Below are 15,958 nucleotides of genomic sequence, written 5' to 3'. Positions count from 1 at the left end.
TCACTAAAAAGAGAATATACATACTGAACTAAAACGACTTAATGAACTAAACCTGACTTAATGAACTGTTTTTACACTTGCAGAAAATAGCTAATAGTAACTGACGAAGACAATTGACAAACCATACAGTAGCAAAGCTGAATACTGTACTATATGAAAATCTAAAAGTCACAAATACATTGATAACTACTATTGCTCAGCATGCATGCAGTAACAGTGTTTGGACATATGGGGTTTCCACCCGACAGAGACGACGTACTATTATGTTGTCTTCAGTCAATCAAGTATAGGTGTACAACAAATCTAGTATCAGCCTCAACTCTTAATGCAATACTAACCAACACAACTGCAGTGGTTTCAGTCAGTCTCTCTGCTCTTGTATTGAGAAATGTATTGGGCTGCATGTTTTGTGGTTGCGTAAGACCCCCTACTGGTGGTACTCAAAAGTGCAACATATCCATCAGCAGTAGACATTTCAGTGCTTGCGTGACTGGCCTGGGGTTTGCATCCAGAGTAAGACATATTTAACAGTTTGCCGCAGGCCTGGGATTTTGTCATTTCATGGGCAAAGCCATGTGGCCTTTGGTGTTGTAACTTGTAGCTTGCATTTTGTAGGACACAAAGGCCAAAGCCAGCAGGAAGTCCACCAAAACAATGACCTTAAGTGGAGGAAGTGTATTGAGCCTGTGGTTCCAGAACTAGGTAAAGTAGTTGCAGCGCTGTCACTTATACTCTAAGCGCTGTCACCCCTTCTAAGGACAACTAACCGCTTGAACTTACAGGAAGTTGGTAATCAGGTCATTGTGGTCCATACAATGTCTCACTTAAGGAGAGTCAAAGGGATATTTTACTTCCAAACATGTTTGGGGTCGTTTTAACGTCTACTCTGGCTTTTGTGAACACCCCAGACAGTTTTTAAGTTGCTTGATTCAGTATTTACTTTTAGATATTTCATATTCATTTTATCAGACTTCCTATACAAATGCATTGTAACTTCAAACGCCCTTTTAACCATGTTAGATTCATTGAAAACACACATCCTTAGTTCTGGAGGTGTCTTAGTCCTTTTAATTGTTTTTTTTGGTCAGATGGGTAGGCCGCGAATGCTTTAGAAATTCATGGGCTTCCCAGATAAAGTTGGGAACCACTGATTTAGATAGCATTTTAGATTGCTATCTAAAGATTGCTCTTTATTCATGTGACTCTTGACCTAGAGGTCGGAATAATGACATATGGCACCAATATGGTTCATGCTTTCTCTGTTTATTCTGATCTCGCACTTGTAAGTCGATCTGAAAATAGCAAAAACCCTAAAGACCCTAAAAAGAACACATCCCAAAACAAACTGGTCAGCCTACTACTTGGCCTCACTCCTACAACTCACCTCACCCCTAATTTTTATAGGTTGGGATGGTTTGAGACAGGTAGACGACAGAGTACAGCAACTTGCAATGAGCCCATGGTCGACTCTACAAGATATGCTACACCACAAAGACACCCATGTACCTGTCAAACTACTTCCTAAACGTCAACGCCAAAAGAACATAGGCTTTCTTTCGGGTTATAAATCCTCTTAGCAGACCTTGTACTTTCCTGTGCTTTTTTTCTGCAAACTGTTATTAATCAATCAATCAATAAATAAATAAATCAATCATCAACCACTCTACAGAGAGCCACGCAGCAACCTCAAACATGATACAGTTACATGTACATGTACTATTCCATTCTCCACCTTCGGCCGCTCATCTCCTAGCCACTAAGAACATAGCAGACTGCGGGGACTGATTGGCGGAGTCTCCTCGCTTCCTTCCTCTAGTCTAAAGGAGACATATAAGCCGTGGCCTTATTTAGGCTCCACATTGTTGCATCCAAGGACCCCTGAATTGGGACACAGCTATAGATACTCCAGACACATCTATCTACGATTCAGCAGGATGTCCTGAGACACACTTTGCCTACGGATCTAAAACTAGAGACAGACGGTAGGCTAATGTGGCACACAAGTGTGATCTTTTTGTTCTTTGTTGGGTGTTATTCTATGTAGAATAGCCTGCTGTGGAGACAGGTGTTGGAAATCAGCACTGCTGTATGATTACAATGCACCTGGTTCATCCAATGTGATTGTCAAATAAATAAACATAAATAAACATTTAGATTACATTAGATTAGATTAGATTACATTGACCACTTCCAAACATTCTAAAATACAAGATCATGGGCTTGTAGATCTGCAATTTTAGTTATTATTTTTTATATATTACATCATGCACAATTTCACAATAAAATGGTATAAAGGCATAAAAGGTCAAAGTGCACTTAAAGTTTTACTTCTAAAACGGGTAGTCCCAATACTTCATTCTGATTGGCTGGTTACCGTCACGTGACCGGTGTAAATTTCACCAATAACCCACTCCTTCAATCACTTTGTATCATCTTGCAGCTGAACTGGGGAAGGAGAGCGCTTGATTGATTTACAAACACATGCCGTGCGGGCGTCTAAGCACCGCCCGGCTCATATGACTGTGAATGTGTGGCTCCAGGCAGCCCCGTAAAAACATCAAGCGCTATTCTCCCCTCACATAGCCTACTTGCCGAGCACAACAAGGAAGTTATGTGGCTCGCTCTGGTAGCACAAAGCGTAGCTACTTTTGTGAATTCAATAGTTTTATTAGGTTAATATGGTACATATGTTTGTAACCGTTTTAGAAAAGCAATAAGCCACTCGAGGCCCCAGCTTACCGGGTATTTTACACTGGCTGCGGGGTAGAAGACTACGCCCCCAGCCAGTGTAAAATACCCGGTAACCTGAGACCTCTCGTGGCTTATTGCTTAATTTTTCCTTATTACAATACTGTAACTCAGCACAGTGTTCACCTGCTCCCCACACTACTGTACTTCACCACTAGGGGCCAGTCTGATACACAATATTGATTCACTGCAGAGACAGATACACTCTCTCTACACTCTCTGAAAGGTTAAGAATCACTAATATAGTCTAGTGATTCTCAACAGTTTCAGGCCGCTACCCCCCAAAATAATCACTTTTGAACTGGGAACCCCCCAAAATAATCATATTTGAACTAGGGACCCCCCCAAAATAATCACATTTGAACTGGGAACCCCCCAAATTAATCATATTTGAACCGGGGACCCCCCCAAATAATCACATTTGACTGGGGACCCCCCCCCAAATAATCACATTTGACTGGGGACCCCCCAAATAATCACATTTGACTGGGGACCCCCCCAAATAATCACATTTGACTGGGGACCCCCCAAATAATCACATTTGACCTGGGGACCCCCCCAAATAATCACATTTGACTGGGGACCCCCCCAAATAATCACATTTGACTGGGAACCCCCCAAATTAATCATATTTGAACTGGGGACCCCCAAAATAATCACATTTGACTGGGGACACCCCCCCCCCCCCCCCCCCCCAAATAATCACATTTGACTGGGGACCCCCCCCCCCCAAATAATCACATTTGACTGGGGACCCCCCCAAATAATCACATTTGACTGGGGACCCCCCCAAATAATCACATTTGACTGGGGAACCCCCAAATAATCACATTTGACCTGGGGACCCCCCCCCCCCCCCCAAATAATCACATTTGACTGGGGACCCCCCCAAATAATCACATTTGACTGGGGACCCCCCAAATAATCACATTTGAACTGGGGACCCCCCCAAATAATCACATTTGACTCGGGACCCCCCCCAAATAATCACATTTGACTCGGGACCCCCCCAAATAATCACATTTGACTGGGGACCCCCCAAATAATCACATTTGAACTGGTGAGTGGCGACCCCCCTATACCCTCATGACAAGCACTTGTTAGTTGAGGCATTACACTTTGTTTGACTCTGTTCCACTTATTGTGAAAATAGCCGACCTACAAGCTCACAACGCCTAGCAATGCGAGGCGTTGTGAGCTTGTACATTGGCTATTGCCTTTTGTTATGTAATATTTGACAATTTATAGCTATAGCAGACACACAGACACACAGACATGCACGCACGGCAAACAGATCAAATACTGCCTCTTTTCTCGATCCAACATCCGCTTGTTGACATACAGACATCTTCCTGACAAATCTTCTCCTCTCCTCTCCTCTCCTCGTCTTTCCCCCCAACCCCCCCAACCCCACCACCACCAATAAGCATGTGAGAATCTTGCCCCACCTCGCTCTCTCCACCTCCCCACCGGTCCCAAGTCAGCATTCCATCCCGCTATGATTGGCCGTCGCACCGGGACACTGTGTGCCTGGTGCACATTCTGATTGGTCTTTTACTAGCTGAGCCCCACAGGTTTGAGGGGGAGCGGGCTTCTCCTTCTGGTGGTACCCTCAGACAGACACACCCTCGGACAGACACACAGAAAGACTATAGTGGTATAGAGGGAATAGATAGAGACAGAGAGAAGTCTTCCAGCCGGGGGGGAAACTGGATTGTCAGGGTAAGTAGCACAGTAGCTGCTAAGCAAAGAAGTGAGATAGAAAGATAGACAGAGTAGGAGAAGAACAAGAACAAGAAGAAGGAGGAGGAGGAGGAGATGAAGACACCATGAACTAGAGAGAGAGAGACAGAGGGGTCTATTAACCACTTCCGTTTTACAATGGGGTAATACATAAATTGGCCTATATTGCCTCGCTCTGCGCACAATGGTATTATAGAAGCCTTATCGTCCCGTGTTGAACGCACACACGTATGGCATACGGCGTTCCTGAATATTTTAGCATTGTGGGAGTGTCCATATGTTAATTATTTTCGCTTTGCGCAATTTGCTATTAAGCCCCTTGACCTACAAACACTCAGCGCATAACGATTAGACGTGGGTCTGTCCACCTCATAAACGCAAAAAGCAATGTTTGATTTTACACTTGAGCGGCTCTGGGAGGGTTGCCAAGTCTGTTTATTATAAGCGGCTTATTTTTCTGTAAAGTTGCTTGTAAATATTGGTAGTTGTGGTTGCTTTTCTTGTTTCTAAAGGGGTTATTTGAGCTTTTCTCCTAATGTTGTTTAAACCAGTGATCCTCACACAGCACATTCCCATGTCAAGGATCCCCAGATGAATGCATTTAGGACGGCTAATCAAAAAATGTAATTACATTTTTCCAAGATTACTTTTGAAAATAGCAGATCTACCAGCTCACAATGCATCACATTCATTCATTAAAACTATGAACTCTGACTGCAGGCGAATATATAATGATCATTATAACAATGTGCAAGAAAATATTTAAAAAGATGGAAGAACTTTATATTTGTGGACAATCAAAATATGTTTTTTATTTTAATGTGGTGTCATTAAAATTAATCTGGATATGGCAGACTCACTATCTAGAAAATAAAAACATGGCACTTCATTTAAAATAGGTTACAGACCCCTGTTATATGCGCTTATTTTGGGATTATTTTTATAGACATATTTACTTGTTTCTATGAGACATGGCAAACAGCTCTTTGGATATGCGTCTTTCTTTTGTGAAATGTTGAGATTAGAAAGGGCCATAATTCTTTCATTTCTCAACCTTAAAAATAAATAAAAACATCTTTATAATCCTTGGGAAGTTTGCTTTCATACGCTGTATCACACCCGATCCAACTCTTCTTCAATAAAATGCTACGAGCGAAGACCATACCATCACGGGCATACGCACCTCGCATTCAACTCATTACTCATGTCAAATATAATATAATTATAATTTAAATTAAAATATAATTTTACTGGTGTTTCTCAATAGAAACAACTTATTTTGAGGCATAAAGATGACAGCATGCAGTGCAATAGGAATAATTAACCCAAATGTGACAAAAGTCATATGTCATGTCTTCTATGGTGCCAGCCTGAAGAAATGTAATATAACGATCCCCAAAGTGCGCATTCCGTATGTGACATCAGCTGACTGGTAAAGAAAATAGTACGGACATGTTGATTGGGTAACTCTCAAACACGCCTTAGACACTCCCATGACTAATTCAAGGCCGTTTTGCGCACTCCACGGGGTGTCGAAAGCGCTTCTTAACATGCTTAAAATTGCTATATGATATACCCCACGCCCCCAGCTCATAAAACTGTAATCTTATATGTCATATTATTGGAAGTGGTTAATAGACCTGAGAGAGTCTACCGGGGTAAAATCAGGATTGTCAGAGACAATAACACAACAGCTGCTAAGCAAAGAAGTGAGATCGAAAGAGAAGAAGAAGACGGCACCATGGAATAAGAGAGAGAGAGAGAGAGAGAGAGAGAGAGAAGGAGAGAGGAGAGAGAGAGAAAGTTTGAGAGTCCTGGAGAAGTGTTTGTCACTAAGCAGGAAGGTGCTACATAGCTGCTGCATGTAAAATCCAGGTGCTACAAGGTGGTCTGTGTTTCACTCACTGCATGCCACTGCTTCTCACCCACGTTTGACCCCGGACCACCAGGGGTCAAAACATGGACACCCTTACGGCTAGGGGCTGTAAACTCTGACAGTGTACGAATGGAACCAAATAGAAGAGGACCCCTTGACAGTTGACGGGTCCTCCATTTGTTTATTTTTATTTTAGAGTGGGGTCTTTGTGGACTATATGCATAGGAAACAATTAGTGACTAGCCGTGTACACAATTTTGTAAAAGGTTGTACATCTCTCTGTCCAAATCTAATGTAAGATGTGCATGCTTGTTTGCTGTGTGTGTGTGTGTGTGTGTGTGTGTGTGTGTGTGTGTGTGTGTGTGTGTGTGTGTACAGTATGTGTGTGTGTATGCGCGTGTTTGTGCTTGTATGCATTATCTAATTGGTATCATTTCTGTGTCTGTTTTCTTTTTTCTCGTTGTAGACATGAGTAATCGCTCCATTGCCTGGTGGCTGAGACAGATTGGCCTGCCCCAGTACACCAAAACACTGGAGAGTGAATACTATGGACTGGAGGTGTGTGTGTGTGTGTGTGTGTGTGTGTGTGTGTGTGTGTGTGTGTGTGTGTGTGTGTGTGTGCGTGTGCGCGTGTGTGGTGCTACTTGTGAGTTTTTGTCACCCTGTCTGCCCGCCAGGCAATATATCTTGATTAACGTTTAATGTTTCTATGCCTTCCTTTAAAACATCTCTTCTATGTGTCCATTTGTGTGTGTGTGTGTGTGTGTGTGTGTGTGTGTGTGTGAGTGAGTGTTTGCGTGTGTGAATGCCTGAACAGAATGTGCACAGCAAAATCCTAGGTCCATTTGTACTGTCTCTGCGTCAAAATGAACTCTGCAGATCAGCGCTGAGCGCGAGGCCACCGGGGAGCACGGAGACGGACATGTAAACACGCTGTATGGCGGCAGCTTGACGTCCATGTTGCTGTACCGCTGGCTGCAGGCGAGGGGGGGCGAGGTGAGGGCTGCCGACACCACACAGAGACAACAACAACACTTCACTTAGGCCTAATTAGAGAGGTGCTACGGTCAGCGCCTCGGCAATATGTTGCACACATACGCCTCCGTGCTTATGCAGATGAAAATTATGGAGTGTGCTGTTTTTTTTGGTGGCTCCGCGGGGGCCTAACAACAGTCCATGCTGTGTACACAGTGATATGGTGTGTTGAAAAAAATTGTCCCTTTATGGGTCCATGTGGTTGCGTTAATACATTTGTACACTCTCAGAGTTACACATATATAAATTAAATAATATCTAATTTAACAGTTGATTTAACTCTCTCAGAACACCACATTTCCGCGAGGAGCTGCAAAACACAGACAAAAAACTAAACAAAAAAAAACTAAAACACTGACATGAATGTAAAGTGTAGAACGTAATGTGTAGAATAAAAAGTGTACTTTCTCAAAGGACCAAACAGTGCGCTCGTGTCCCGGGGCGTCATCATATCCTGCGTGCACCTTCGACTACCAACCCAAAGTTCTGTGCCAAATACTGTACATCCCCCCACCCCCGCCACGTACACTATAGGACCGACAAATATACATGCCTCCTCCTTCCCCATTACACACACTGACAATACACCCATGCGCACACACACACACACACACACACACACACACACACACTAGGACTGACTGGACCCCTAAGGAGGAAGGAAGGAGTGTGAGGGGGGTATTGGCGGGGTCATATACGGAGACAGAGTGCAGGGTTGGCCCCTGCAGCACTGAGACTTAGGGTCAGAGCTTTGGTCTCCTCCCTGTGTTGGGGATTGGAGGGGTATCTCCCGGTGTTGCGCACCTCCAGCATCTAAGAAACAGAAGTTCCCCCCTCAGAGAAACAAACATACACACACACACACACACACGCACGCACGCACGCACACACGCATGCACGCACACACGCATGCATGCATGCATGCACGCACACACACACAGGGGAGGGCGAGACAAGAGCTGGCTAGCTTGGCATCCAGCGCGCTAAATGGGAAGAAAAGGTCATTTAAGATCCAGGGCCAACTGCGAGCAACTCGCAGGAAGTAGTCATCGCCCCTAACCACCGATAAAGGGTCAGATATCTTTTACTCCCCCCCATGAGGCTGAGGTTCTCCCGTTGGAAGGAGCTCCATCTCGACTGAGCGCTGATGGGAGAAGTGGAGGTACGCGGTTGGTAAACGCTAGACCTCCCTGCGCTGCAGCGCTGCAGCGCTGTAATGCATGTGACGGCTCGGCTGTGGCTGGGATGAGACGTGAGGCGGGACGGGTCGGAGTGGAGCGGAGAGGGAGAGAGAAGGGAGGGAGGGGGAGAGAGAAGGGAGGGAGGGGGAGAGAGAAGGGAGGGAGGGGGAGAGAGAAGGGAGGGAGGGGGACGAGGGCAGGGAGGGAGGGGGAGAGAGAAGGGAGGGAGGGGGAGAGAGAAGGGAGGGAGGGGGAGAGAGAAGGGAGGGAGGGGGAGAGGGAAGGGAGGGAGGGGGAGAGAGAAGGGAGGGAGGGGAGAGAGAAGGGAGGGAGGGGGAGAGGGAAGAGGCCTGAACTCTGCTGCATGCTGCTCAGAGTATCGACATGGGAGAAAATGAACTGACTCCTCCATCGATCCACCTTCGGGAAAGTGTAGGAATGGAAACAGTAAATCTGGCACTCTTGACTAACAACTTAACGACGCCCATCTCCCCCCGCCCCCCGTCTCTTCTCTTTCTGTTATTTCCTTCCCCTTTCCCCTCCTTTTTTTGTTTAGCTTTACTTCTGCCTCCCTCCCTCTATGTAAAGCGGAATGCTATTCCAACATTGACATGTTCTAGAGGGCAGTAAAGCATGTGAGAGCTCTATCGGCTTGTTTTGTCCTCCGTCGCTGCATGAGGGATGCTGGGGTTATCGGGGATCGATCGTGCAGGTCTGAGTTTTTGTTACAGTTATTGTTATTTTGCAAAAAGTACTATGCAATCACTGAGGTGGGAAGAAAAAAAACACAGAGTATAGTTTATCTTCACAATTCAAGGACTTTGATCATAATAAAGAAAATGTCATGACAGATAACTGATGATGATGATGAACTAAGGGCTCCCGATAGCCGACGGCGAGTCCCTGGTTCGATTCCCGGCTGCCACTCCCCTGCTCTCTCGCCGTGTCTCTCTCTTCCTGAGGGGAAAGTACAGAACCCTTGGGGACCGCGGCCAACTGAGCATGTACAGTTCATGTGGTCAAATAATAATTGCTGTGACTCACAACTAAATTGTTATTTTATCACTCTACAAACCTGTGAGTGTAAATTGTACCAGTAGTTGTCTGATCATGTCTAGCAGAGAAGCAACAGTATGCAGGTTACATATAGGTTTGTGTATGTATGTATGTATGTACCGGGTATGTATACTATATTGTACACCATGTCCAATGTGGGGCAGCGGTGGCCGAACGGTTTACGGAGCGGTCTTGATATCAGAAGGTCGCTAGTTCGTATCCCCGGACCGGCACGTTAAATTTACCACCGTTGAAGTGTCCTTGAGCAAGGCATTGAACCCCTACCATGAAATTTTCTGTGAGCAGGGCCTGGCTGTAAACAAGTTATTGAGCTTAGTCCAGTTACCCTGGGTAAACATGGTAACTTTGCTTTACTTTGCTATGTATGTATGCTCACAAGTTATTGTCGTGGTGAAGTGAAGTTGTGAAATGTGCATGTGTGCGTGCAAGTTTGTCTGTCTGTCACATCTGCATTATCATTTGGATCCAGTCTTCCACCTTCATACCACCTACATATTGATGTTCAGAAAGTGTGTGTGTGTGTGTGTGTGTGTGTGTGTGTGTGTGTGTGTGTGCGTGCGTGCGTGCGTGCGTGCGTGCGTGTGTGTGTGTGTGTGTCAGGGGAAACAGCTAATCAAAGACCCCCAACTGTGACAGTCCCTGTAGTACTCATAAAAATGCATGGAGACAAACTGTATAGCCTCCTACCCTAAAGAATGGCTCCTCTATCAGTCAAACAGGAAGGCCTAAAGCCCCAGGTGGTCTAGTTTGGAGACACTAAAGATATTATCAGATAAAAGATCACTCCCAAGAATTATCTTGAGAAGTCAAGAGTGAAGCCACAAGGCTTCCTGCCTGTGGAACAATTGATATGCAAATAGTTAAGACACTGTGGTGGGTGATGAAGGGAGAAATGGCTCGCAAGTTTAACAATTATGACTAACCAAGTAGTTATGAATATGCTATATGATTCAAATTACACCACACCTTATCTGGCCCAAAACAGGAGATTTAGTAGTATAAAGCGGCACCGTGTGGTTTGAGTATTGGGCTCTATTACATGTTTTACACCGACATTGGTGATCTATCGAAATGTGGAGCTCCAGTCTTTATCCAGGACCTTCCTCCCTATTCCTCCGAGGTGGAAAGTTGGTCAGTGGTCAGTATGGTGACGCGAGTCGAGGTTATCCGGGACCAAAAGGCAGGCTAGCTTCGTCACAAATAAGAACGGCCTACAAGACTATATGAGACCTACCACAAGCTCACTGATTCTAGGTCTGCTATTATGAATGCGCCAATGCGGGGCATGCAAAAAGCGAAAGAAAAAAAAGAAATAAAACTACAGGGAATTTATCCGAGGGGAGAGGCGAGGCTGACGGGGACGGGGGAGACAGAGGCTGGACGGGACGGGAGAGGGAGGGACCAGGAGTCGCACACACACTTATAGCTGTTGTTGTTGGGTGTGTTTGTGTGTCAAATCGTGAACTGATAGCCGAACCAAACCGCTGGATAGAAGAACAAACAAATAAACAATGTGCGACTGCGAGACGAGGGTTCTTTGAGTTGGGACTGAGTGACAGGTAAGAACATCTGGATAAACTTGACTTTTTGACAGCTTATAAAGTCTGTTCTCTCTCTCTCTCTCTCTCTCTATCGCAATGTGACAGTTTCTTTGTGAGATTTAATATGTGGAGGCTTGTCTGTGCACGTTGTCGCGCAGATCTACAATGAGATTGTATATCTGCTATTTTTGAATAGCCAAAGTATATGGTTAAACTAGTGATTGTGATGCTGTACCAACTACTTTTGCTGTGAACCCCCTGGTACTCCCCAATACCCAAGGACCACTGGGGGTCCCCAGAGCCCACTTTGAGTGTACTGTCTCCGCATTAGCATATTGTGTGTACAGTGGTCCTTACATTTTTATGTCAAGAAGGATGCCTTCAATTTATATTTAGGGCCGTGTGGACCCTGATCTGAAAATAATCTCACTCTACTCTCCTAAAACTGCTGATTCACCCTGCCTCTATCAGAATGCTTGTTACATTCCAAATAACTAGCCGCCTAAATCAAAGAGGTGACTTGATTTAGGAATGTAACAAGCATTCTGGTAGGCTGAGAATAGGCCATAAGGCAGGATGGATCAGTCCTGAGTAGATTTAGGCAAAGAGATGACTTGGGCAGATAGTGTCTCTTTTTTCTGAAAACCTTAATAGGCTATAGTTATATGACATAATTTGCAATTATGCTATGAAGCTAACCATTTTTGTTTTAAATCAAGATTTGTCAATCTGGCCTTGCAGATCAGCTATTATTGAATAGCTTGATACAGGTGAAGTGGTAAAGGTTTTGATGCTGTATATTAAGTCATTTTGCTGGGGAGTCGGGACACCCCTGGAATTTATTCAGGTTGTATTTATTTACGTTAAGATCCAGCCTAGGGGTCCGGTCACTATAGGTGTAATCTCTCAGAGACTCATACATGTAGTTTGTTGTTGGTAGGAATAAACACAGAAGCACCCAGGAGGAAGTGGACTATGAAAGGGGAGGAGCCAAACATAGTTCCTGCATCTACACAAAAATGGACACACACACACACACACACATTCACATAATTGGTTGCCAGATTACAATAAGTGTTACATAGAAAACTGACTCTCTCCTTCCCAGTCCCCAAACAGCCAGTTCAGTCCACCACACAGGTTTAAAATAAACCCAAAGCCATGAGGCTGATTTGAACATTTTTAAGTGGCATTTCTTCCTCGGCCTATAGTGGGAATGTGTGTGCATAATTTCACGGAAATCGCACACTGTGATTTGAGGCATTTTGTTCAAAACGGACCAATCCTGCAAACTTTGGAAGGCAATCTTTAGCCAATGGGGAATGTGGGGAACAGGCGAGTCTGGTGATGAATAATGAAGACATCCGAGAACTCAAATGGTGACAACCAGCTTTATAGTTGAGAACATGGTCGCAGGAGCCCATCAGCAGCCAGGGTTCCCCTTACTAGTCAACCACTCACATTCAGACAGGATCATAAAGCCTGGGAGGCATAGCATTTTGGCGTTATGATCCGGCCGCGAGAGTGGATGATAAGTTGATAACTTAAGTCATGTTGTAGTCTGGTTTGTAGTCATCAGGCCGAAACCCCCAAACCGGAATAAGAATGACCCAAAATAATTCCCTCCATCATAATTTCTTCAAGTACGGTACCTCTTGAAATAGTTTGTTTGGTATATCCATATTTTATTACAACTCGTAGTGACTGGCGAGACTAACAAACTGACAAAGCGACGCATCTAACGGTCTAAACCACACCTAGACAGGAACCCACGGGTGATGTAGGAACACAGACCAGGCTTTTCCTCCCAGGTGGAAAATCTGGTGATGCGAGGTTACCTGCTAACAAATCACTCAATCAGCGACACGTACCCATACAAATGAGGGGGGGGGGCTTCGAGCTCGCGGATCTGCCACATTTGAGCGACACACCGTTGTACGATCAAGTAGGGAGTTCATTTACGAGAAATATAGAAAAATAGGTTTCTGCCTGACCGCAACGAAATGATAGCCTACCTAAAGGGTTAGTCCCAGTTCTGACTGTCCTGAGCTGTACCGTACATTATGATTGGTCTATCCATGGGCCCTTGTCTCTACGAGACAGGCAGGAAGCCGGAAGGAGAGAGAAAGGAAGGAAGCCTCTCTCTGGTGTTATAATGACAGAGGCAGACCTTGGCACTTGGCAGCGGCCTTGTTTCCACCGAGGTCCTGCTCTTGTTCTGTGGGGTGAAAACACGATGGCGTCATCTGCCATTCCCCCGAGATAGTTTCAGTATTATAATGTTTGCAACGGCCTTGTGTTGTTTTTCAGCAAAAGGAGGAGTGTGGCCGCATACCTCAGCCAGCTGAAGGTAAGAGGCTATTGTCTGTCCATCTCTGTCTTGCCAACTATCTTGCTAAATCTCTCCGTCTATAGTTGCGATTACAAGATTTAAGTTGACGATTAATTGTCATATAAATAATTGCGATGAATTATTTAATTGTATATATATTTTTATACCGTAACAGAAACTCAATAAAACGATACCTTTCATTTTGGCCTTTTAGGCATCGTAATATTTTTTTTTAGAGGAAATAGCTGATCTACAAGCTTACAACGCGAACCAAGTAAGTTTGTAGATTATTATTATTATTTCAGCTTTTTTATATTTGAAAATGTATCAACATTTTTCAACGTGGAAACGATTATGAAAATTCTCAAATAATTGTGATTAGATGATTATGTAATAATCAACAGGCCTAATTATCTCTCTGTCCATCTCGACCTCTATCTGCCTCTCTCCAACGATCCTGCTACATCTCTCTTGTCTATCTTTTGTGAGCTATATTTTTCTCTGTCAACTTGCTCTTCCTCTGTCTATCTTGTCTCTGTTTACCTCTGCAAACTGAGTTTGTCTTTCATTACATCTCTCACTCCATCAGTATACACACCTGATACTACGGCTGTGGCAATATCGTGTGTGTGTGTGTGTGTGTGTGTGTGTGTGTGTGTGTGTGTGTGTGTGTGTGTGTGTGTGTGTGTGTGTGCGTGCGTGCGTGTGCGCGCCAGGTGTTCGGTGGTCGTAAAGACATGGATAGCCTGAAGAAGGAGCTGGAAGAGGAGCTGAAGTTAAGCACAGACGACCTGAGGAGCCACGCCTGGTACCATGGACAGAGGTATTATTGCGACTGCAGGTCGCATTTACTATGAAAACCTGTCTGTCCGTCCGCCAGGTCACGCCACCATATATGGCCATCAGCCTGTTACATATGGTCGACGCTCCATTATGAAGATCACAACACTGACCTCATCAAACCCTGGACAAAGACTGGATCATCACCTAGATCTGCATATATGGAGCCGTCCGGCCAGCAACTCTACATCTGACCTAAAAAACCTTTAGATCTCCATATATGGAGCTGACCTGTTACGACATTCCATATGATGATCTGACCTCATCAAACCCTGTAACACTCAAGACACGCTCCATATATGGCCAGTACAGAATTCATTCCATAATGTTGATCTGCCAAAGCGCCAGCGCTCACCCAGCAGTCTGCCGTCGCCTAGACGGATGCGCGCACGGGACCTCTCGACTTCAGGGCGTCTTACTTACTGGTATTAAATACTGTACATGCCACATTATTATACTGTACATGCCTGGTACCATGGACCTCTGAGCAGAGAGGTACACTAACCACATTATATTATACTGTACATGTCTGGTACTGTAGTGTTCTCATGCAGTGTAGGGAACTGTCACTAAACACCGAGTTAAACCATAGCCAATGAAGACAGAGACGAAGTAAGATTGGACCATTTACTGTTGCTCTTCCTCATCAACATGACGGTGAAAACTGCAAACATAACAACAGGGTTTGTTCTTAATTGACATCATTTCACAGTAAAAAGAAAAAAGGTGAGTAGCTAAATGACCTACACACACATCAAGGCAATTAGCAGGATGCCCTACACCTGTGCACTCTAGGCTACTATGCTCTAAATAACTTTCCTCTTACAAATAAACATGTACAAAAAGTCACAAAGTTATACAGAAAGTTAACATAACTGAAATCAACACAAAACAGATGGGATTCTAGGCTCACAGCTCTGGACAGCCTGTGATCTCTGTGCACTGCTGCATGAAAATGGTGCTGACAGGAAATGACTCTCATTAAATACAAAGAGTTTTCAAACAAAATCACTGGTAACCGCCTTCACAATAAAGTACTCAAAGCCCTTCTAAGGTAAACAGAAATTCAACCACGTACCATTAATTAATATACAGAAAAATAGAACATTTGCCTTAATTAAAGGCAACACAGGTACCATGGACCTCTGTGCAGAGAGAGGGCACTACAGGCACTCACGACTACAGGACATTGTCATCGCTCATCTACATATTCTAACTTTAATTAACTTTAATTAATTTAGTAAATTAACGCCCCACTTGATCGTTCTACACAGCGTCACACGAAAGCATCAAAAGTGGCGGATCTGCAAGCTCTTTTTGCTGTTTTTGAATTTTAATCCTGAAAAGAGTTTTACATTACTTTGTACATAATGAGGTTTCCACCCGCCAGAGGCAATATGCTCAGTTGTCCTCAATAAACCTTCTTTAAGTAACCCCTGGGGGTCCCGCTTTGGGGACCGCTGCTGTAGATGGATTCAGGCTCAGCTGTAAACACAGCTGCTGTCCTCAAAGTAAACGTTACAACAGCCCTTTGTGAATTCCCTGCTTTTGGGAAATGACACACACCACCAGCCGAACAATTGTT

The 15,958-nt window shown here is 44.4% G+C and overlaps 1 long non-coding RNA gene across 1 annotated transcript; it reads left to right on the top strand.

The window, feature by feature from the left end:
- The first annotated feature begins 11,077 nt into the window (after positions 1-11,077).
- LOC308320880 lies at positions 11,078-14,352 on the top strand. Its single transcript, XR_013964569.1, has 3 exons — positions 11,078-11,219; positions 13,512-13,551; positions 14,250-14,352. It is a non-coding gene; the product is annotated as an uncharacterized lncRNA (long non-coding RNA).
- The last annotated feature ends 1,606 nt before the right edge of the window (positions 14,353-15,958 follow it).

The sequence above is a fragment of the Protomyctophum bolini genome, assembly GCF_963924005.1.
Source record: "Protomyctophum bolini genome assembly, chromosome: 9".
Classification (NCBI taxonomy): Eukaryota; Metazoa; Chordata; class Actinopteri; order Myctophiformes; family Myctophidae; genus Protomyctophum; species Protomyctophum bolini.
This window is presented reverse-complemented; position numbering and strand designations above follow the sequence as displayed.